This window comes from Pinus tabuliformis, chromosome 4_1, assembly GCF_031772625.1.
Source record: "Pinus tabuliformis cultivar Carrire ecotype Pingquan chromosome 4_1, CPIR1, whole genome shotgun sequence".
Classification (NCBI taxonomy): domain Eukaryota; kingdom Viridiplantae; phylum Streptophyta; class Pinopsida; order Pinales; family Pinaceae; genus Pinus; species Pinus tabuliformis.
The window spans coordinates 447802997-447827092 of record NC_142303.1 but is presented as its reverse complement, the minus strand read 5'-3'; the positions used below and the strand labels follow the sequence as shown (position 1 = coordinate 447827092).

The following is a 24096-nucleotide window of genomic DNA, read 5'->3' as shown; positions in this document are numbered from 1 at the left end:
AACAACATATATATGCTCCAACAACCTTGCCAACTTCTTTAGTGGGTTTCACATATATTTCACATTTCTTCTTCACCTTGCAAAGTGGTAGTGCAAGGATAGGGTATCAACTTCAATGAAGGACACTTAGTACCACTACCAAGTTGCCTTCCCACAACTTGTTAAATGTCTTAAGTTAGGTTGAAAACTTGTCATGGTGCATGATGTGCTTGTCTACACCTCTAAGTGAGATCACAACCCCACAACCCCCCAACCCCTCTAACTATTCCACCACTTCAACCCTTGTTAGAGTCTTTTTGGATGTGAACCCATGCCTCAAGTAGAACATAACACTAGCATCCCAAACTTGCATGACCGTTCCATCTTTTAATGTCTCGTTGAAACCACATTACCACACTGCTTAAAATGAAATTTTTACATCTTAAGGAAAAACATCTACTTTTCTTATAACAACCTAAATTATGTGAGTGACTTGAAGAGGACTCCATTTTGTCAAGATAAAAACATCGAGTCTTACAAACCCATTCAGACAACAATTTGAATATATTTAACCTGAAGAAGGGTACACACCCTACTCCTTCCAAATTTGTCATATAACTTTTAAGAAACTAACACATGTTTTTAATTATTAAATCTTTACTATAAACTCTCTTTTCTTTGCACCCACCTAATATGCAAGAACACTTAAATATTTTCAATACAAACAAATTAAGAGCACATGTTTCCTTCTTACACTTGAATGTTTTCAATACAAAGAACTTATTTCCTTCTAATAACATTTAAATTCCAAAAATAGTATATAGCTACCTCCATAAATTTTAATAACAAAACAACATTCAAATTTTCCAAAAATACAATACATCTCCTCCATAAACTTTAACAACAAAATCGTTACATAAAAATGATAAACTTAAAATTAGATTATCTATAGGATGATCTTTCAAACCCAACCAAAAACACCAATGCGAGCACTAGTTTATCAGATGAAACTAAAAAACTTAGTATGAAAGTGAAACTGGGCGCTACTTTATCAAATGAAACTAAAAACTTAGTGCTAGTTTATCAAATGAAACTAAAAACTTGTATGAAAGTCAAAATTGGCACTATTTTATCAAATGAAACTAAAAACTTAGTATGAAAGTGAAAATGGGCACTAGTTTATCAAATGAAACTAAAAACTTAGTAGCGAGTTTGATCTCGACAGCCATGGACGAGGTGCCATCCAAGAAGGAGCGGCTCCACAAGGCGTTCCTGGATCTGCAACTCCATTCTTTGGCCCTGGTAAACTTCAATGTCTAGTGGAAATATCTCGAAGACCACTTCAATGGCTTCGAGAAGGGAATTCAGAAGCGCTTTGAAGAGCTCGAAGAACAAGAGAAGGAAAATGAAAAGGAGAAATATGCTGCAGAAAAGAGCACTGAAAACAGTAATAAGACCCGAGAGAAAAAATTCACTGCAGAAAAGAGTATTGGAAACCATAGCAATACAACGGATAAAAAAATCTACCGTAGAAAAGAGAATTAGAAATGCTGAGCTCAGAGAAAAAATCTATAGGAGAAAAAGGCATTGGTAACCCTAATAAGACCTCGGAGAAAACTTTCACGGTCGAACTGAGTAAGCTATCGAAATTCATACTAAATGCATTCGTGAAACATCTAGTTATGTTTATTCTCTCTAGCATGGTCTTTGTATTAATGGGTTATAAGAAATAATGTGTACTTAGTATCTTGTTTGAAAATGGTTTCTTTGACCCCATGAACAGGTAAAAAGGCTATGGTCTCTTCCTCTTCCTTCATTGTCAGAAAAAACTATGAATATTTCACTAATTCGGTAAATAGTAGTTGATCATCATCCCCATTTTCGCACTAATGGAAAGTGATACCACCTTTAGTTGCAGTAGACTTTCTACCCTTAATCGGTAATTTTTGTATTTTTTTGTCTAATCTCTCGTGTTCACTCTCCACGGCTCCAAGAAAAAGCTTCCAGAATCCTTCTCAAATAAAGCTATGAATAGCCTATTTTAATCCTTGTGTATTCACCCCGATCACATAATTTTCAAGCCACATTTCCCCAAATAATATTTCTCATTCGGTGGATAAGGTGGGGTCATCGTGACACTTCACTCTTGAAAGGGATTTGTATTACCCATAGAACTTCATAGATTCTCATTATCCAAATGGGAGAAACTAATGAATCATCATCATGCACCTGATTTCACTCTTTCTTCTTTCAACCCCTTTCCCTTCAGGGGATTGGGGTGGGCTTCACACTGGTACCCTGCTACCTAACTTACTCCTTACAATGTCAATAGGTCAACCCTCCAATACCTCTGATTCAAACAAGATTTTTTTAACTGAGAGCACACATTCTAACTAATATCAGGTAGGCTTATTCAAACATGGTGAGAATGAGCATACCATATGAGGTTCATATCGCAACCATATCAGGGGGGAAAAAGAAGATATCCCGGGGATATCCTTGTGCAACCATCTCACTTTGTTTTCACATTGTTATGTATCGGTTGACCTTAGGAAACCACGTATGGGTTGAAGAATGAAACTAGGCCATGGATACTATCTTATTGAAACTAATAGGCTCGGTTCAAACTCAACCTAAAAGCACGAAGTTATAAGTAAGGATGAAATTGTGAAACTAGTAGTTTTCCTTAGCAAATGAAGGCAAGGACGGAGGAGTTTCAAATCAACCATCCAAGGATATAATTCCAGAGCCCACACACCATAAAAATGGTGGGTGGCTTCAAATGAGCGAGTATTTATATAGATCGGGAAGCCCAACCCATATTGAAATGAACTTCATAATGACATTACGCTATGTCATTTCAAAATCAAGTGGAAACCATCCACACCACACTGCAACACCATCCCCAAAATGCAAGCACTGTAATTATTCAATGAGTGGAAGCAAGCACTGTTACCCTCTCTATGGTTCCATCTGAAGAGGATGAGTTCCCAGTAAAATCAAGTTCCTACTTTACATATATATGACAAAGAAAAAAACCAGAAAAGCCTTCAATGGTCATTCCATTCCACTTTTAGCTTGATTAAATTGAATTACATCAACCGAAGTGTCACAAATTTGAATTTTCATTTATGTGAGTTACAGATTTGAAATTTTCGATAGAGATATATCTTTTTGAAAAACATTTTGTGGAATTGATACAATAAATTAACCATCAAGGCTTTCCTATTTTACATATATATGACAAAAAAAAAAAAATCCGGTATGTGGGGAGGAGCCTCCATGGAAGAATATCTAAAAACCTAGTGCACAAAGATTCCTATTAAAAGATAAACCCTCTTCCTTTCTTAGTGGCATGGGAATTTAGGCTGTCTTGAAATGCCCAATATTTTTACGAGAGGTGCATATCTCCCTTCAACATGCAGTGCAGATTTTGGTGATCCTTGATCTTAGTCATGAAGCTATTATAAATTTTTCCATAATATTACTATTTCTTGATTTTCTTTGATACGATTCTTTTACTTGTCACCAAAGCTTCTTGTCCCTTGCACTTACTTTTCAACATTCATATACTTCCTCTATTTCTATGTGACAAATGCTGATTTTGTAGGTTCGAATCAATACCATTTTAAAGTTGCACATGCACATATGCAGAATGCTTGTAATGAGACGAGGGACATTTGATATAGTATTCAATGTTTAATTATCAATGCACAATGATATCTCCATGAGAGAGAGATGTAACGTAGACCATTGCCATTGGACAATGCAACCCTAAAGAAAATAAATGTGAATTGAATGCTTAAATCACTTCATAAATGCTTGTAACTCAAAAGTACTCAGTATCTGCCAGTGTAGTTTTGGTAGATCATGTTGGTGGTGGGTACTGGACTTACATTATGTGCTTCTTCAAGGACAAATTCATTAGTGTGCAACTATTCTTGGTGACTTGGGGTCCTTGTTTTTATCTCAATTCTTAGTTAGGGCTTTGACCTCCTAGTCTCTAGATGCTAACTGTGTAGCTTGGCATCATTGCCATATCAAACTTGCACTTGCACATATGAAGAACACTTGTAGAGAGAGGAGAGACATATGTTGTATTATTCAAAGTGTGTAATTTATCCATACAGAATGATATATCTGTGAGAGAGAAATGTATGGTAGAGAAGAAACATTGCATAATGCAGCCATGAAAAAAGGACATGTGAGGATTTATGAGAGCCTCAGATTCTGAGCCCATAGGAAGTATGGTATAATTTTGTTAAGGGGCCATTACATATCCTGGTACTTATTGGGTTAACAACCTGATTTAAGCATGGCTAGAGGTTAGAATGAGGGATATTGAACTGCAAGCCATCTTATCTTCAGATATCTTAACTATTCCACCTCAATTCATTGAGTAGCAGATAAACTGGAGTTACCATAACCTTCTCCTTGGGAGTTTCCAAGTAGAAGTTTGGGTTGGTATGCTCTTAGTGTTGAATTCTAGACATATTTGTTAGTTTCTGTTGCACACAAAGAAAACAAGATGAAAATAAATTATTTAATGTACTCGTGGTTGGCTTCCTCTGTATGTAAACATAAATTTGTAAACAGTACTTACAAGGTGTCACCTTGCTAGGTATAAGGTGTTATTATGACAATATTTATTTTACTATAGTTTTGTTTCATGTAATGATTCTTGATGCCATGTTAGTCAACCAAACGATGTTGTTGTTGTATTGTCACTCCAAAAACCTAACACTAAAGGAGTTGATACAAAAATATTTCTTTTACTGTAATTCTTATTTATGTAATGATTGTTGATGCCAAGAAAACTCAACGAAACGATGTTGTTGTATATGATAAGTTTTTGAGTCAGCTTTGTTCTAGTGTCACTCCATAAATCTAATGTGAAGTCCTTGGTCCAAGGAAGAAAAGACTCTACAAATTTTAGGCCGATCCTTGATTGAAGGGCATGTAGATACTACATTCTATGCATCAAAGATTTACTTCATCTAGGAATAAAAATATTTTTGTGTAAATCAGTTTCCATATTCATATTGCATTTGGTTGTTGTTGTAATTGATATTTCGAACCAAAAATGGTGGTTCATCATCAGGATGAGAAAGATTTGTGAAAGAATGGTCTACCATTTAGTTCAATAAATAGATGTCTGAGATGAAGAGTTGAAAATGACCTTAGAGAGTTGTAAGGTCACTGTCGGCTCTTCATCTCGAACATCTATTTATTGAACTAAATTGTAGACCAGTATTTCACAATTCTTTCTCATCCTGATGATGAACGACCATTGTTGGTTTGTAACGTCGGTTACAACAACAACCAAATACGATATGAATCTGGAAACTCATTTACACAAATATGAATATTGTAGAAACTTGAAATCCAAAAATATTTTTAACAAACTATTTATTCCATTACGTAGCCAACCGTAAGTGAGGTCCCTAAGGCTTCCCAACAATTGTACCATTTCTAGCTGACATTAACAATTCAGACCAAGACAAAATGAACTATTAGGCCCCTATACTACTAGTGTAACCCCTTATTGTTATTAGTACAACCCACTTATTATATTGATGTACCCATGTAGTGCCCATATTGTTACTATTGTGCCCCATAGAAGCCCACTATTTTCACTATAACTTTTTTTCTGCGACATTTCAAAAGCTAAAAAAAACCCATTTGAGAAGAAATCACTTGAATCTCGGGTCCAAATTTTAGAGCTTTTCGCACTATATTTGTGGAGATATGATCTGAGGAAGTTGGTCTTTTTACAAACTCTTGAATTACATTCCAAACAGGTGACCTGGCGAAAATCATCATAACTTTCTCTCTGAACATCAGATTGAAATTTTGTAAGAAGGTATAGAAAGAGGACAGACTGTAGTTTCTTTTGTATATTTTTCAGAGCCAAAGATCGAAACAGTGACTCGTGGAACGTCGTACAAGTTCGCTCTACTGAACTAGTCTATAATCAGGTCATCTTAGGAGATTGTGCATAACTCTTCCTTGGAGAATCCAATTTGGATCAGACTAGTGGAATTGGAAAGAGGACACAATGGCTACTACAAGTTACAATTTTAGAACTTAAAGATTCTAAAGTACAGAGTTACAGTTGTTTCAAGATCGAGCTCCTAAAGTCAAGAAAAAGCAGGATGAAGAAGTTTGATGCCAAGGATCCGGTAAATTGGATACTTCAAATGGAGCAATATTTTGATCTACATGGTGTACTACTGTTACAAAAGGTATGTATTGCATCTTCGTATTTAGAACTGGATCAATTTTTATGGTATGAAGGGCTTTGTTATCGTAAAAAACTTGTTACATGGTCAATTTTCATGGAGCAAATGATAACACATTATGAGGATACAAAGATAAACACCTTCTTTAGAGCAACACCACAACAATTGGAAAGAGTAAAGGGGATCTGTGACATAGTGGAAAGAAAAATTATGGAAATCAGGAAGCATACCCCTCACAACTATAAAGATGGAAGTGTTGTTTCTCCTAGCCTTCCACAACCTACAAGGGTTACACCACAACAATTGGAAGAAAAAAGAGAAAAAGGGCTTTGTTACAATTGTGAATGCAAATGCACTAAAGGTCATAAGTGTGCCGAGAAGAAATTATTTTACATAGAATATGAAGAGGAGGAAGAAAAGGATTAAGAAATATCAAAAGAAGAAGATATATGCCAGGACCCCACCCCAAAGAAAGAAGAAACGAATCAAACCATATCTTGTAAAACATTGGCAAGAATTACCACTCCTAAAACTCTCAAGATAGAAGAACATATCAAGAAGAAAATGGTGCAAGAAGTGAAAGATCACATTGAGAAAGAAGAAATGAATCCAACCATATCTTGTAATTCATTGGTCGAAGTTACCACTCCTCAAACTATCAAGATAGAAGGACATATCAAGAAGAAAAATGTTCAAGAAGTGAAAGATCACATCGAGCATCAAGAAATGAATCCGACCATATCTTGTAAAGGATTGGAAGAAATTACCACTCCTCAAACTCTAGAGATAGAAGGACATATTAAGAAGAAAAAGGTTCAAGCAGTGAAAGATCACATCAAGCATCAACAACAAGTTCTCCAAATTTTAAAGGATAACGTCGCTTCAGTGCAAAATCAAATGAAACAACATGTAGATCAACATCGTAGTGAAAAATGTTTTGATGTAGGTGATTGGGTATTTTTACTCCTACATCTCAAGCAAGCTATCTATGAGAAGGAAATGTTGGCAATACTACATACATTTAAAAAATGGCAACCTTACCGAATGGGAATACTCTTCAAGGATGAGGATGTGGAAGCATTGTTTTGTGTTATTTCTATTATCCAACCAGATTGGATAAATGAAGCAAGGGATGAATGGAAGAAGGACAAAGAAGTATGGCCACTTATTCAAAAGTTGCAAAAGATCCCAATTCAAACAATATTGCCAGAAATTGAAGAGGAAGGAAAATTCATATTGGAACCTGGAGCAGTCACAGAAACAAGAACCCGAAAGCTACAAAATCGATCAATTTCAGAGTATCTCATCAAGTGGAAGAACTTACCCACTGAAGATTCCACATGGGAGGACAAGAATTTTATACAAAAGCATCAAGAACTACTCAAGCGTTGAGGACAACGCTTTTTGAAGGAGAGGGGCATGTTAGGCCCCTATACTACTAGTGTAACCCCTTATTGTTATTATTACAACCCACTTATTATATTGACGTACCCATGTAGTGCCCATATTGTTACTATTGTTATTATTGTGCACTTACATTATTATTTTTATGTGGGCTATGATTATCTTATGACCCCTTAGACTCCTATATATAGAAAAGAGGTATTTTCATTTGTATCATCCAAGAATTGTTCATTTGTGTAATGTAAAGGAGGTTTCCCCCTCGAAGAGGCTGCATCCTAAGGCGTTGATCTCTCTTTCCTATCTTTTTGTGACTTGGTTTCATAACATGGACAAAGTATTCTCCTCACACTATCGGAAATGTAGGTTTATGTTTTTGCATGCCTCCTTGTAAGTAGACTAGACCTCCTTGGGGCTAAGAAGGTTTGAAGTTTGGTTTCTTTCGAATCTCTTTCTATACTTATGAGTTTCCTCTTTATGTTTTAACAAGAAAAGCAGAAAAAGTTGTAAGACTATGAGTCACCACATATCAGCTTTCTTGTTTAAGATTTTTTTATAACTGAAAGAAACTGTACTACTTATTCCTCATTTTCTTTTTGGGCTCCTAGTACTCTAGGTACAAAATAGTCTTGATGACTCAAATTTGACACAACTAGAATTATCAGGTAAACTAGTCTTTCAACACCAATGTTTGGGCATTACAAAGGTGTCAATTATAATGTAAACTGTTATGATGGATAAAGAAATCATGCATCCTATCAGGTATGGGCAGCATGGAAGATCATATAATGGGATGCCTCTATATATGACAAAGCAATGTTTTCAGGTTCCACAAAAGTGACTCATTAATTGCCAAATAAGTTGTATAGTTTCTTTCAGTTATAATATATTACATATAGAGAATGCAGAACTCTCTCCAGACCAGATTGTCATGGAAAACATTTTTCATATATATCTATATCTATATCTATATATATATCTATATATATATATATATATATATATATATATATATATATATATATATATATATATAATATAAATATTTATATATTTATTTATATATATATATATATATATTTATGTGTGTGTGTGTGTTTTGTACATTGATTCACTAGCCCTTCTTCTCCCTGCTCGCACTTCAACCTTATCCACATTACCATTTATTTTCCCAATCACTTGCCGAAATGAAATTACATGGGACTTGCAGTTGTTTCTTGATATTACCAAACGTATTACATCTACTACGATTGTTTTTTTTTATCAATGGAATTTATGTATAGGCTTCCAAATTATTGAATATAATTCCTTAGAACATTGATTATCTCCTAGGTTAGGCTTCTGTCCATCAAATAAACCAGAAATACTATTCATTTGTACAAGATTTTATGGTATATTCATTGTAATTTTGTTCTTGCTAATGAGATTACAATGTAGTCTCGTGTGAAGGTTTTATAAGTAGGAGATCTTGATTTGTGCATTTTGACAGGCTTGTTGGAGGCGTTGGATACATTAAGCTCACTAAAGATGGGAACACCCTTTTGAAATAAATGGTAATTTTTACACCTACCAATGAGCTTTTATTGAATATCATTTGATTTTAGTAAGATACTTGGTAGATTATTCAGCTCCTAATCTTTGTCAATCCAACATCATCAGTCATGTTTATGAAAGAAGGTGAACTAGTCAACTCTATTTGTCATATGAGCCACTAGTTTAGTTCAATTATTTATGATGAGCCTTGTAATGTAAATTATACATTTGGTTTGCATGTGGTGATGACTTTGAGGAATGTGAATAAGAAAAAGTTTGAATATTAAAATGACTAATAGCCTTGAAGCTTAGTTGTAGAAAAGATATAGTTGTCTGGAGGGAGTTCTGCATTCTCTATATGTAATATATTATAACTGAAAGAAATTGTACTACTTATCTGGCAATTAATGAGTCACTTTTGTGGAACCTGATTACATTGCTCTGTCATATGCAGAGGCATCCCATTGTATGATCTGCCATGCTGCCCATACCTGATAGGATGCATGATTTCTTTATCCATCATAACAGTTTACATTATAATTGACACCTTTGTAATGCCCAAACATTGGTGTTGAAAGACTAGTTTACTTGATAATTCTAGTTGTGTCAAATTTGAGTCATCAAGACTATTTTGTACCTAGAGTAATATGAGCCCATAAAGAAAATGAGGAATTTGGAGAGCTAACTCATTTGATTTCACTATCTGATGTGATTGAAGATGAACCAGTCTATGTCAATGCTAAACAATACCATGGAATTTTGTGACGTCGACAATCTCGAGCCAAAGTAGAATTAGAAAATAAGCTCATCAAAGTAAGGAAGGTAAGGAACAATTGTGTTTATGATTATTTCTCAAATACCTAACATGTTTGTTCAAAACAATGTTGCATTGGATCATTTTAGGGCCTCTCACTCCTAGTTTCTCGCAGGACCACTCCTAGGATCACACACACACACACATTCTAATAATCATATGTACAAAATGCTCCTAGGTTGGCATCATTCCCCGGTGTCAGAATCTCTACTTCTTCAAGACACTAGTTAAAATGCACTTTCTCTCATCCTCTTTTGCCTAAGCCAAAATGTATTGATTTCATCTTCTGAATTAAGCATGTCAACATATTTAGTTGTTGATATATTGGCATGTTTTCTGTCTCTTAATGTATTATTTCTCATACTATGATGTCTGCTCTTACACCTTATCTCCATGAATCTTGTCATCTTCATGCAATGCGAAGAGCAAGGGGATGTGGTGGTCACTTCCTAAATATAAAATCGTTGGAGACAAAAAAAGGTTAATGCTGATGATGGGAAATTAATAGAAAAAAAACATGCATAGGTTGTTAGTTCATCAAGCATTGAAGCTTTGCAGTCTGAAAATGGAAATATGAATTCTTTAGAGGTACATAGTAATTTAGGGTTGTCAAGATCAGAAGTTACAAGCATGTCAGAATCATGTCATGATGGAACAGGTTACAACTATACTCAAGGGAATGGAGGGTATCTTTACCACCATGCTATTTCACATTTCCATTTATTGGGTTGCATTCCTCTTTTAGATGGAAGTGGCGAAGTAGAGAGTGGGCAAGGTATGGGATATCGCATTAAATGGGTTGCAACAGATAAGTATTGTGATCCAATGAAATTTTGACGTTAGTTTGGTTGGGCTCTCATTAGTTTCAATGTCATATTTCATATAATTATAAAACTAGAGTATGGGAGAAATTTACTTCAATTCAATAAAAGTGAAACTTATGGTACTGGGAGGGGAGGAATCTGAACTAAATATTGCAGATTTATTTTTGTTTTCCAATTTTATCATATAAGAAAGCAACCTGTTTCAGGTTTCTTTTGGGATGTTGATGTTTGATGTAAAAATATATTGGCAGATTTGGTGAGATCCTTGTGCATTTGAGAGCCTGATTATGGAAGTAACCAAATGGAAGACCTGCTACACTTAAGTGTGTTTCTGATACAATGTTGTTGTCAGTAGCACTATGATTTAGTCAGGGAAAATTTTAAGAACCCCCCCTAAATTTACATGTATAATAAATGGGCGAATCTCCATGGTATATAGGAAAAATGGAAGGCGATTTTATCAATAATATGATATGTATATATAATTTTTTGGCGAATCTCTCACCAGGCATGGCGAATATTCTACTCAATTATAAAATCTTGTGTTTATTGAATACACAAATGAAATCATTGAATTTGTTTAAAATATCTTTTGAAATCAAAATTACTGAAATTACATATCGATAACCTAGTGGGTGTAGGATAAAATTCACCTGTGCCATTCACAGAAACCGTGAGAAAAAACCTAATAATATATATAAAACCAAGAAAAATTCAAATTCAAAAAACCTAATACTATATATAAAACCAAGAAAAATTCAAATTCATCACTTCTGGGGACCTCGTAACCACCCTGACAATACACAAGTATGTTCTTGTTTGAAACTAGAAAAACTACCCAAATTACAATCTGTTTACTCCACTTCTAGGGACCTCGTAACCACCCTGCCAATACACAAGTATGTTCCCATTTGCAATTAGAAAAAGTATCCAAATTACAATCTATTTACTCCAGCATATGTTGGAAAGTTATAGAAGGATGACTAGTGCAATCAATCCATTCCTTTTAGCCCTGGATTTGTTTCAGTTTAAAACAGAAATATACAAATATACTTGTCCAATGTATATGCTTTAACCATTCACCTTAAGATGTTTTTACAATATAATTTCCTAAGTCTATTTAATATCTTCATTATCATAAAAACCAATCTATATCCATCTTAACTCCACATCTACCACTCTTAGGGGGATGAAATCTATTTATCCCTCTGAGCACTTGGTCGACCCAGAATTAAGATGGATCTAAGATAGAATTTCCCCTTTAAATAGTCTATGCTCACATGAATACCATGGGTCAATACCATGGGTTATCATAAACCTGGAGCTTAAAAATTACTATTAGCAATTTATAAAAATTAATAAAATTAATAGTTGATTTTTATTTTATTTTTATTTTAACCAAGCTAAAATGTTTAACATACATTAAATTACAACATCCATTTTTACTCTTGATCGGATCAAATATTTTTTCACTCTATGCTAGTTTGCTTATCACGATATTTGATACCTCTCGGGGGTTAGTAGATCCAGAGTAAAGATGGATCTATGCTGGTTTAATTCCCCCGTTTAAATAGGCTACATTCCAAGTGAATACCATGGGTCAATACCATGTGCCATTTTGGTGAATACCATGGGTCAATACAATGTGCCGTTTTGGTGAATACCATGGGTCAATACCATGTGCCATTTTTATTTTTATTAATACTAATATTAGGGTTAATAATGTTTTTTTGCATGGTATTAATAACAATCTAGTCCATGGTATTTGTCCCAGAGTATAAATATAATGTGACTTATGGAGCAAATATAAAAAAATGTTTTATTTGTTTACCATACCTCTCATTTATTTATATTTTTATTAATTTACCATACCGTTCATAAATACAAGGTGACTTATGAAGTAAATATAAAAAAATGTTTTATTCTTTTACCATACCTCTCGCTTATTTATATTTTTATTAATTTACCATATCTCTTTTACAAATATGGTATTTGGCCCGTAGGATTCACTTAAATAAAACCTCTTTCTTGAGCCTTCATAAACAGAATGAGGGTTATGGACTAAATATAAAAAGAGGTTTTATTTATTTACCATGCGTCTAGTTTATTTATATTTTGATTTATTTACCATACCTTTTGAGTAAGTATAAAAAGACGTTTTACTTATTTACCATACCTCCACTTTACTTATATTTTTATTTGTTTACACCCTATATAAGGTGACTTATGGAGTAAATATAAAAAGTGCTTTATTTATTTACCACACCTCTCATTTATTTATATTTTTATTAATTTACCATACCTCTTTTATAAATATGGTATTTGGGCCTTTGGCCCATAGGATTCACTTAAATAAACCTATTCTTGAAAATGGGCGAATGGATTCACTTAAATAAAACCTATTCTTGAAAATGGGCGAATGGATTCACTTAAATAAAACCTATTCTTGAAAATGGGCGAGTGGAAGGTTGTAACTCCGAATTTCAAGGGCTAAATTTACCTTTTTTACCCTCTCCCTTAAAATAAGGTGGGCTATTTGAGGTGATTTGTAAAAATGTACTATGATACAAAATTTTCGCCCACTAAAAATTTAAAACCCCTTAATTCCCCCAAAGGGCAAACATTCGCCCCTAAAATCACCCCTAGATTTAGTGTTCTAGTGTTTGGTGAATATATTGGCCTACACTATCTGGTATTTATAAGAGGCAAATCATTCTTGGTTGGTTATCGTTAGACAATTGATCATGTCATGATTTAAATTAGAAATTATTTTATTCAGGAAAGTATGATTAACACTATGATGTTTGGATGGGTTTCTATCTGCACATATTCTAAGACTACAGTGGCATACACAATTACCATAGTGAGGGCATGGTAATCAAAGAACTAGACATGCAACAGAAGAGTAGTTATCTTTTTCAAAAACTATCTCATGGCATGATCAGTATAGTGAAGGCTTAAGTATTTGGTGTAATGGCCGCACATAAGTTTGACATAGCTACTTTTTTGGGAGTCAAACCCCTTTCTTACATTTCATTAAACCATTCATTTGCTTCTTCCAGTTGTCCTCCTTTATACAACCCTTCAATCAGTGTAGTATAAGTTGCAACATTCAATACTATACCTTTTCTAATAATGTCATCATGGATTCTGTTTAGCTGTTCAACATTTCCCTTGAGGCAATTGATCTCCACAACTACAGATAAAATCATTGATGCAAGAACCAAGTCTCTATCTAACATTTGAAAGATAAGATTATTCACTTCCTCTACCATTCCAAGCTTAGAAAGTATGCTAATGAATGAACTGTAGCTAGCCATGTCAAGGAGAAGATCATGTTCTACCATCTGATTGTGTAGCTCAGTAACATGTCCAAGGCTTCCCTTTTGCAAATGAGTTTCAATTAAAACTGTATAAATTTCAAAGCTTGGTTTCAATCTCCTTTGATGAATTTGTTGCAGGAGGCAGCTGACATCCTTCAAATTACTTATCCTGCAAAGACCTTTGATAAATGCATTGTAAGTTTTAATTTGAGGCACAAAGACTCCTTGTGAAATGAGATCATTCACAAGATCAAGAGCCTTCGACACTCTACTTTCCCTGCAATATCCATCAATAAGTAAATCATAGGTACAAAAGTCAAGAACGCAACCTGTTTGATGGATGGCTTGTATAATTTTGGGGGCTTCTGGTAGCTTACCCCTATAACAAAAAGTTTCAACAACATAATTCCAAGTATTAGTAGAACAAAATCCCCTTTCTTGCAATTCTTTAAAGATTTCCATCACTAATTCCAGTTGTTCCATATGATCTAAAGCTTTAAGAAGCATATTGCAACAATGAATGTCACTTGCAAAGACTTGTAATATGTTAATGACTTCTGGCATCATTTGACGTTGTGCACAAGTCTTGTTCAACTTGTTAAGGACTATAGGTACTGAATAGCCTGAATATGTAGAAATTAATGCCCTAAAAATGCCCAAAATTGAGGTTTGATCCTTGCGGGCAATAACATAATGATCCATTATAGCCTGTGCATCACTGTACAACTTTTCCCTTATCAATATATGAATCAGAGTTAAGTGAACTTGTATAGTTTGCTAAATATATTGTTTTTCTAACCATCTGAAGAATTGCAATGCCAATTGAGAATTATCCTCCATTTAAAGAAATACTTGAATGCAAACACATGGAATCAATTCAGATGATAATTCCTCCAACATATCCCAATGATGTCCCATCAACAAATTATAGATAGTAGCAATATTATTAGAATTAACTTCCTGAGTGTAAACACATTGTTTTTGTTCTTCACAAATTTCAGTGTCGAGCTTCCGTGAGATTGAGTCTGCTGAAATATATCTCGTTCTAGTAGCATGATCAAGAAAATAATTAGTCTTGTGATCAAAATATTTTGTCCTTATGGCATGAAACCCTTGCCATCTCCCTAAACTATTTCGAATTTCAAGCCTTCTTAGTAGGGGTACTATTGCAAGTGCTAGGGATTTAAAGATCATATAGGGTTTAAAATTCATTATTTTAGCAGCGCTATATAGCCAATAGGGCCTCATTTTAGTGTTGAGTTCAATGGAGTACGAGGCCTTCCCTACCAGGTTCCCATTTTCGCTTGGGTTTGCCCAACCCATATGTCATGTTGAAAAAAGGATAAGGCTAGGTGCCGTATTGGGGGCTCTGGTAGAACTAATGCCCTTAGACCTCATTAATAAAAAGGCAAAAATCCAAGCAATACTATTCCCATCATTTTTGCTCTTGGTACAGTGATGTGGGTCCAATTAGCTATGGTTGGCTTGTTTCTTTCCCCTGGAAAATCATAATTTTCATTGATATTTGAAAATTACATGTTGTAGATGATGATAGAATATGTAGTAATAGTGGTCATAAGCCAATTTTTGTGTTGTTCTGACCAAACAAAACATGGATCAAATCGTTTACAAAACGGGTTGAAAAACCCCAGCAGAAAACTTGAAAGAATAGGAGCCAGAAACCCCATCAAGGTAACAAAAGCGAGTAGACGACCTATGACATAGGCGCATACACGTAGCTATGGAAAAAAACTACCAAAATCCAGAATATATCTTGGGCACAGGCTACCCAGATAACCTAGAACAAAAAGCCTAAAAATAGGGCAGCAGAAGGAATGGGGCATAAACCCCAACGGAACCCGCTACAACCACAATGAAAAACAAAAAAAACGGTGCACCAGATAGGCGCCCATGGCGAACAAGCACCCAAGAATAATTTCAGAAGTAAGCCCCAGAGACTTGGTTAAGAAAAATGGAAGGCACGAACCAGAGGCAAAGTCGTCTAGGGTCAGCCACCTCGTCCCCACTCCCTCAACTCCCCAATATGTAGTGACACAAGCGCAAAACGCAGCTACCACCAACCAAAAGCCAAACCCAGAAAAAAGGAAGTAGAAATAGGGTGTAAGTCCCAACAGAACTTGCAATGACCATAAAAATGCTCCACCAGAAGAAGAAGGCACTCATGGCGACATGCCACTCCAGCCAGACCACAAATGACACACACCAGCGGAAACATAAACCTCGACTCCTACCTCACATAGGCATGGAAATGAACAACCTATGTGCAATAATCACCCCAAAAATAGGCAACAATGTTGACAGCAAGTCAGGAAGTCCCGAAGACCTAGTCAAGAAACAAAGGAAAGGCATGAACCAGGGGCAGAGGCGGCTAGGGTTCAGCCACCTCGCCCCCGCTCCCTCAATTCTTCCCTATGGTTGACTTCTTGTTCGTGGCTTGGTATTATATATAATTTTCTTCTAACCTGGCATGGGACCAGTTCTAAGGACAATCAATTCTAAAATTTATCCTTCAAAATATAGAAGTATGTGTAGAGCCATTGCTGCAACAGTTTGTTAGATATTTGATCAGATTGTTTAAGAGAGATTCCTATCTTTCATCGATGTGTTCGGCACATTTAAAACATTTATAGTATTTGCTGCCATTGTTGGGGCATCATTCCCTTTTGTCCTTGGTTTTGTCCATGAGATGAAAGGCTTGAGCTTCGAGTAGGTTGATAAATTATGACAAGGGAGATCATATAGTGATAGTATAGGTGAGGGAGTTTATTTTAACAAACCCCTTCTTTATGATCATCATACATTTTGAAGTAGCAAATCAGATGCTAAAATATCTCATGAAAGAGGGCATTCAAATCAATTGTTGCAAATTTGTGGATGACATTTTTGAGGTATTATAGGAGAATGTAAAACTTAAATGGCATATCACCAATCATATCAACAAGTTTTTCATGGTGGCATATTGGTATGTTTTGCATGGTGGCGGTGTCGTAATTTTCACTATTTCTTAATAAGATATTGTTATTTTTTTTAATTCCATTGGATATGTTGGATAACAGATGCTTCTACTTACATCATTCATCAACATCCCCTTTGAAAATATTTTGCATTGCTACCACTCCCCAAATATAGGAATTTTAATTTAGCACTACATTTGCCTATGCAAAGGATATATATTTTATGCTTTCTTTGATTTGGGATATTCATCATTCTGCTCTATTGAAGTTGCGTCATTTGTAGACTAGGTTAGGAACAAACCAATGGGATTTTTTGGGTTACTCTCCTAACACTTGTTGTGGTCCAAACGCTTTAGGTATCAGTATTTGCATATTGTTGTTTTTGGGGATGATGGTTTTCCATTTGAAATACAAATATAGACTAAAGAAATGCATCAACAAGTTGACTTTGGAGTTGTTTCACATTGGAGGTACAAGGAGGGTGAGGAAACACACTCTTCCTTCATTGTTCAGATGGTCGAGTGGGCATGATGGGTGCTAATGTGGAATAGTGAGATTATTCCCAATAATGGAAGGGGATTCTTTTAGTAATGTACAAAATTGTTTGTAACTAGTTACTAAAAGAATCCAATAATGGAAGGGGGTTCACTTAGTACTGTTTGATAGCATGAGGAATTGATAAAAGGGGACCTACCTTGAAAAATCACACGAAAATCATGTGTTCCTTCAACCACTTTAGGACCACATACCTTAGACTAGCACTTATCACCTTCCAAAGCTGGAAGTTAGAACAACATTTGAATCAATTGTCTTGAGATTTTCCTGCCCTTCTTCTTCTACCTTGTCTAGACTTCAAACTGGCCTCCAAATTAGAATCTATAGACACTAATCTTCCCACAAAATTGTATGAGACCCAACCTAATGAAATGATAGTTTTCACTCTTTAGAAGTCCAATTTCTAATTTAAAATCCATTTTCCATGGGAAATATCAGTATCTTCAGGTAATCTCAGTATTTTCATGAATATATGTTTCTACCACCTTTTTAACCACTCTCCTATATTTGAAACTGAAAATTTTCTCGAAGGAGATAAAATTGACCTATAGCATTACTGATCCTTGCAAAATTTTAGAATTCCTCCACAGCTCTAAAGGGAGCTTGAATCTATTGCAAAGATGTTTGTTCCTATTTCTAGTGAACAAATTTGGGACTTTTCATGAATTGTGAGATAATTCCAACCCCATAACTATCAGTTTCTTATTTAAAGTTATACCCACTAGATTAGAACCCGCTCAAGGAGAATTTCATTCCTGTTTCAAAAGAACTTGCAATTGACTTATACCATGCTATTTAATATTTAATTTATTTAATCCTTGGCTTGTGACATAAAGATGAAACATGCTACCTTGCATTTTTTATACTAACATTCCTAAACAATAATAAAGTATGCCCAAATATGTCATTTCAAATGATCTATGCAACTCAGCTTTTGGTTTTTCAATTATCGAAGTTGTTACCTATATTGATGAGATCATCTAAAATTGAGGCCATAGAGAAAATATATGTTAGAGTTTTATCCATGTTGCACTAAAGGTGTTTTTTCTTCAGCAGCACTATAATAAATTGCAGTTTTCATTTAGCGGAGAAGTGTACCCAGTAGCAGCCTTGGTCTATGTGAAAATGGGTTGAATTCATAGTAGACTTTATCTGTTGTTTTGAAGGTGTTTCTCCTTCAATAGTACTTCATCTTAGTAGATCCTTTCAATCTACAACTCTAGAATATGCATATAGCCTTGGGGTACATGCTACAAATTCCATTTTTACTATGAGGGTATAGAAACAATGAAAGAAGCGCATTGATTTTAGGCATATTATGGTTGCGTGGAGGCTTCATTGGGGGACCAATACCATACCACATGGGTTCATATTGGGGGATATATATTGAGGAAACAATGAAGAAATATATTGGGGTATATATAGGAGATAAAGGATTTTTATATTGACAAGTATAAAAAAATGGAGCTCAAAGTTAATGAAAAAATATAAATGGGTATAAAAAATGTTAATGAAAAAATGGATATCTACAATATCTAGTGAAAATAGGGGTTTTTTAAATTGGGAAGGTCTATTGGGTTCATATTGGTAGGGGGTTAAATAATGTGATTTTTAGAGGTATTTTCCAATATTTAGTGAAATTAGGGGTATTGTTTAGTATGCCATGAATGCACACGATATGTCAGAGGTTCATTGAGTGAAGGTGTCGTGTATGGTTGTTGTATGCAAACATGTTTCTCTAGTGTTTCCCAAACTTATATAGAGCCATATTTAGTATACTTTATAGTTTGACTTAGATGCTCACTTTTCTTAATTTAGGTGTTTTCCTTAGTAACATTTTATGCATAGATTTATCTTTAAGAAAAGTGCACACTAGAGAAGGGTTCTATATTTTGAGCAGGGGACACCTTTCTAGGTAGGAGGTACTCTATTCTACGAATATTCTGTCATGCATGTTAGGTGCTTTATCCTAGATAGAGTTCCAAGTCCCTGCCTCCTTGAAAAAGTCCCTACCAGATAAGACACCAGTGGAAAGAGTTCCAAAGCCCTAAATTTTCCAAAAACCCACTTGAGCCTAGCTATCTAACCTAAAATCTTCTACATTCCAGTCATCTCTTGGCTATGATTTCATAGAGAGAGCCCTCTCTAGTTTGGTAGGGCTAGCTACCAAACTAAAAGCTTGGTCATTGGTTACCTCCGTCGATCTCCTCATCATCCTGGGACATTGTGGAGGATAACAAAGGGCATGAAAACTAGGGAGTGCCAAGGTGTTCTAGTGAATGTAAGGTTCCCAATTCATGGAAAAGTGTAATGCTAGTTGTGAGGTCATGACTGCCAAGGTGTGTTAGGGAATGCTAGGGAATGCTAACATGTACCATATAGTATGAAGACATGTCAAACAAGATAAGATGTGCCAAGTGTTGAGGCATGCCAAGATGTACAAGCGTTCTAAGTCCCTACCTCCTCTTCTTCCATATGTTATCCACACTTCTGGTAATGTGGCTTTTGGTGATGGTCAACAAATGACGCCATATATATGCACCAATAGTGACAACCATTAATGGTCCATCACAATAAATCATTGTTGCTCATATGAAATGGTGATGGTCATTATCCGTCATTATAATCAATATTCATGATGGACATTGAATGTCACCATAAAACATGTTCAATTTTTGGTGGTCGAGGCTATGGTTCATCACCATTACTCATATGCAATTATGACGGTCGCTATCCATCATTATAAATCATTATTGGTGACAAACTTTGAATGTCACTACAACACCTATACTTTTGGCGACGCCACCTTTGGTGATGTTCAGTTTTGGTGATGGAGGCTATGGTCCATGAACATTGTTCATATGAAATGGTGACGATCACTATCCATCATTATAATTCATTATTGGTGATGAACTTTGCATGTTACTATAACACCTATACTTTTGGTGATGCCACTTTTGGTGACGTTTAGTTTTTGGTGATAAATGCTCTTTTGACTATCACCAATGAGCTTATGGTGACATTTTTTCCCCTCACCAATGTCCTTTTTTCTTGTAGTGAAAGCATTTGATGGATAAAATCTTTTGAAATATTTCTAGAATGCTATATGAAAACATCTCAAGGAAGATATGTTTCCACAAGGTATTGTTCCATACCAGACTCTAGTGTCCCCCTCTAAATGCTGTTTGAACAACTTCATTTAGACATGTTCAAGAAGAATACCTTGCTGCTCCATGCATTCCTGAAAGTATTTGAGGTGTTGGTCACATCTTTTCTCCGAGTTCCCACTGAATCTAGGCAGATAGGTATCCCACTCATGATATGCAGGGACATGATTGGGAAAACCAGCAATAGAAGAAAAATCTAGTGGGGCAAATCAGTTGGCCAAAAATGTAGGAAGGGTCATCTCGAAAACCTCCCTATATGAGTGATTTCAGTTTCAAAAGTAGGGAAAGCTTCGGCTGTTATAGCATTAGAGTGAGTATAGGGCTGCTTGAAAGCCAGGATGATCAAATAGAGGTATGGACAGTGGAGTCGCAAGGATGTTTACCATAAAATTGACAATGGAGTCGCCAAGGTGAGAGATCTTCAACCCACACTTCCATTTCTCACCTAAGAGAGGAAATGTAAAACTTTGTCGTACCCAGGGAAAAATATTCTAATCTATTCCCTAGCAATAGTGCCAGAATGATGTTGTCACTAAATCTTGCACCATGTAGCACAAGTGTAGCATGAGGCAAGAAAAGCTCCCTAGAGATGGCCTCTGGGTTGATTGTAGACTAGTGCCTAGGACATCTTAAATAGAGGAATGATTTTAAGGTTATATGTGAGGGGGTTGCAACACTCCAATTGTCATATAGAAAAAGGTATGATGAGGGGCTTGGTTCAACTACATTTCAAAGACGTATATTCAAGCCAACTCATGGATCGAAATGTTGGGGGTATATAGCGAAATCTCAAAGAGAAATGTTTTCTTCTTCTGGTGGTTGACACACAGAAATGAGACATCTTAAAACTGAAGTTGTAGGAATGATGGAGAGGAGGAAAGGAAGGAGGAAAACATATGCATAGGGTTGTAACAAACAAAATCCTAGGCAACAATATTCCAGTAGAAAGTGGAATCTGATGGATAAGGTTGTAAACAACACAGAATCCTAAAACACGGTTTTTTGGTGAAAGGATAGAAATAGAGGGGTGAAAAAGAAGGCTTCATATCAAACATGACATGGGTATCATTCTCTGCCAAAGATAATGTAAATCTGAGCTACCCCAGGTACAATTCTCTATTTAGCAGCTAAGATAAATACACAAACCAACAAGAAACCAACAACCTCGTTACACTATTTTAGAGAAGGAAAAACATCTTATGAAATGAGGTTTACAGAAGGGAAAACTTACTACACTTTAATCATGTTAGGAATCAACAGGAAAATACCATTTAACTCAAAGGGTCTAATAACTAGTCCATACACTTAGCAATGATATCGATGAAACCCCCCATGAACAAGAAAATTAGAACCAAAATGGTATCATAGAGTTTAGCCCTCATGGGTGAGAAATATCAGAACCTTTGTTATAGATTTCATCTCGCTATTTATAAGAACAAGGGGAGAGATTTGAGTTACAATCAAAATATCTAAGCCCGAGCCTCACCTGTCATGCTAGAAAAGTTGTCTCGGCTCTGTAAGGCTCTCCTACCACCTACCTAAAGATTACAACATGGATTGAATCCCTTTCTTGGGAAAATGAAGAAATAAATGCACAGAGAATGAAAATTGAGAGAGGAAGGAGGAGGTGTCCCCTTGCTTTTTCGATGTTTTTCTTGGATTGAGCCGTCTCCCTACTGTCATCATGCTTCTCTCTACTACTCATTTGATTTCTATCAATTCTGGCTTAATTGACTGAGTGACTTGTTCAGTGGAGTAGGAAGTGGAGTAGGAGAGTCGTGTTCCCAAGCGGTCATTTTCTATGTAACGGAGAGAAGCACCATGTCATGCCATTAAGGCTTCCTAAGTTCCCCCCATACTGATCTACAACAACACCATGATCCACTAAAGTCCTTAGTTGCCAGCCCATCAGCCCATTTAAATCTCTGCGCAGTCCTTTCAGCGCTCTAGCTGCCTTATGTTGTAGCGAACAATGGTGTGGATGCGAGCCTTTAATGTTTAAAACAAATGAATAGGCAGGCACTTTTGATTTTATCATAGGCCCCTTTTATTACAACCCCCTCTGTAGTTTTTCACATGTGACTGGGAGATGGAACCAAGGGCCCATGTATTTTGGCGCTAAAGCTCTTAATGGCTATGCGGTGGGGGGATTTTTCTTTACATGTTAGAAGTCCCTCATTGGCTGATTTCCCAGACTAGAAACCTTTATGAAATGTGGATTATGAAATATCACATCTGAGGCCTTTCCCTTTTTTATCAATTTCTCCTGAATATCAGTGCTTCAAATCTATTTTTCCTTGCCCTATGCTTTTTCCTTGCTGCGGGCCAACAGTCTGAACACGAGGTCCCTATAGACCCTACCAGAATCTTATATCGCATCTGGGGGGAAGTTCTGCATATTTCAATCGCTTGATGGAGGAGAAGGCCCCTTACCCTTTTCTTTGGAGTAGACTGATAGTTCATACACGAGGTCCTTATAGACCCTGCCATAATACTTTATTGCATCTGGAAGGGAAGTCTCGCATATCGCAATCACCTAGCACCAATGTATTAAGATTTTCCCCTTAGCCATTGCGATCATCGATCCTTGGGGTGATGTCATCATTGCCACGTGTCACCCTATGAGTGGTGACATGTGGCACCCAGAAATGGCCCCATGGCACCCCTAAAAACACTGAAGCTAGGTGACACATGTCCTCTTCCACGTCATCAACTGTACATGCCATGTCATTGCTGACGTCAGCGGTCATGTCAACTCAATGGATCAAGTTTGGAATCACCACGTGGTCCCTAGAGGGGAGAGAAAAAGGCCCATCTGACCCTGTTTTGTAGGAATTTCCTTTGTTACCGAATTTCAGTCCTCCCCCAACAATTTTTCATTAAATCGCAATATCAGCCCGACACAGTCATTCAGATTTGGAACCCAACAATACACCTATCTTGTAGGGTCAAAATATTGTTGAGATGTGGGACTCTGGGGTCACTGGGATGAGGGAACCCGCCACATGGAGGAGAGAGAATGGGTTCCACCCACTCCTATTTTTTTCTGCATTTCTTACGTTAAACATTTTCAGCTCTCCCTCGATAATTTCTCATTATACCGCATAATCGGCCCCCATAAGGTCTATTAGGTCTAGAACCCACCGATTAGCTAAAGTTGTTGGAAGCGAGATGGCGTGATTTCAACACGTGGAGGAGAGAAAGGGGAGGCCTGACCCTTGTTTTGTAAATCATTTCCTTTGTATTATGGAATTAGCCCCTCCCAGCGGTGTAACAATATATC

The 24096-nt window shown here is 36.0% G+C and overlaps 1 pseudogene; it reads left to right on the top strand.

Annotated features, from left to right (window-relative positions):
• LOC149176260 (uncharacterized) overlaps positions 1-10806 on the top strand; it is a 134406-nt pseudogene extending 123600 nt beyond the window's left edge.
• Positions 10807-24096: the final 13290 nt, after the last annotated feature.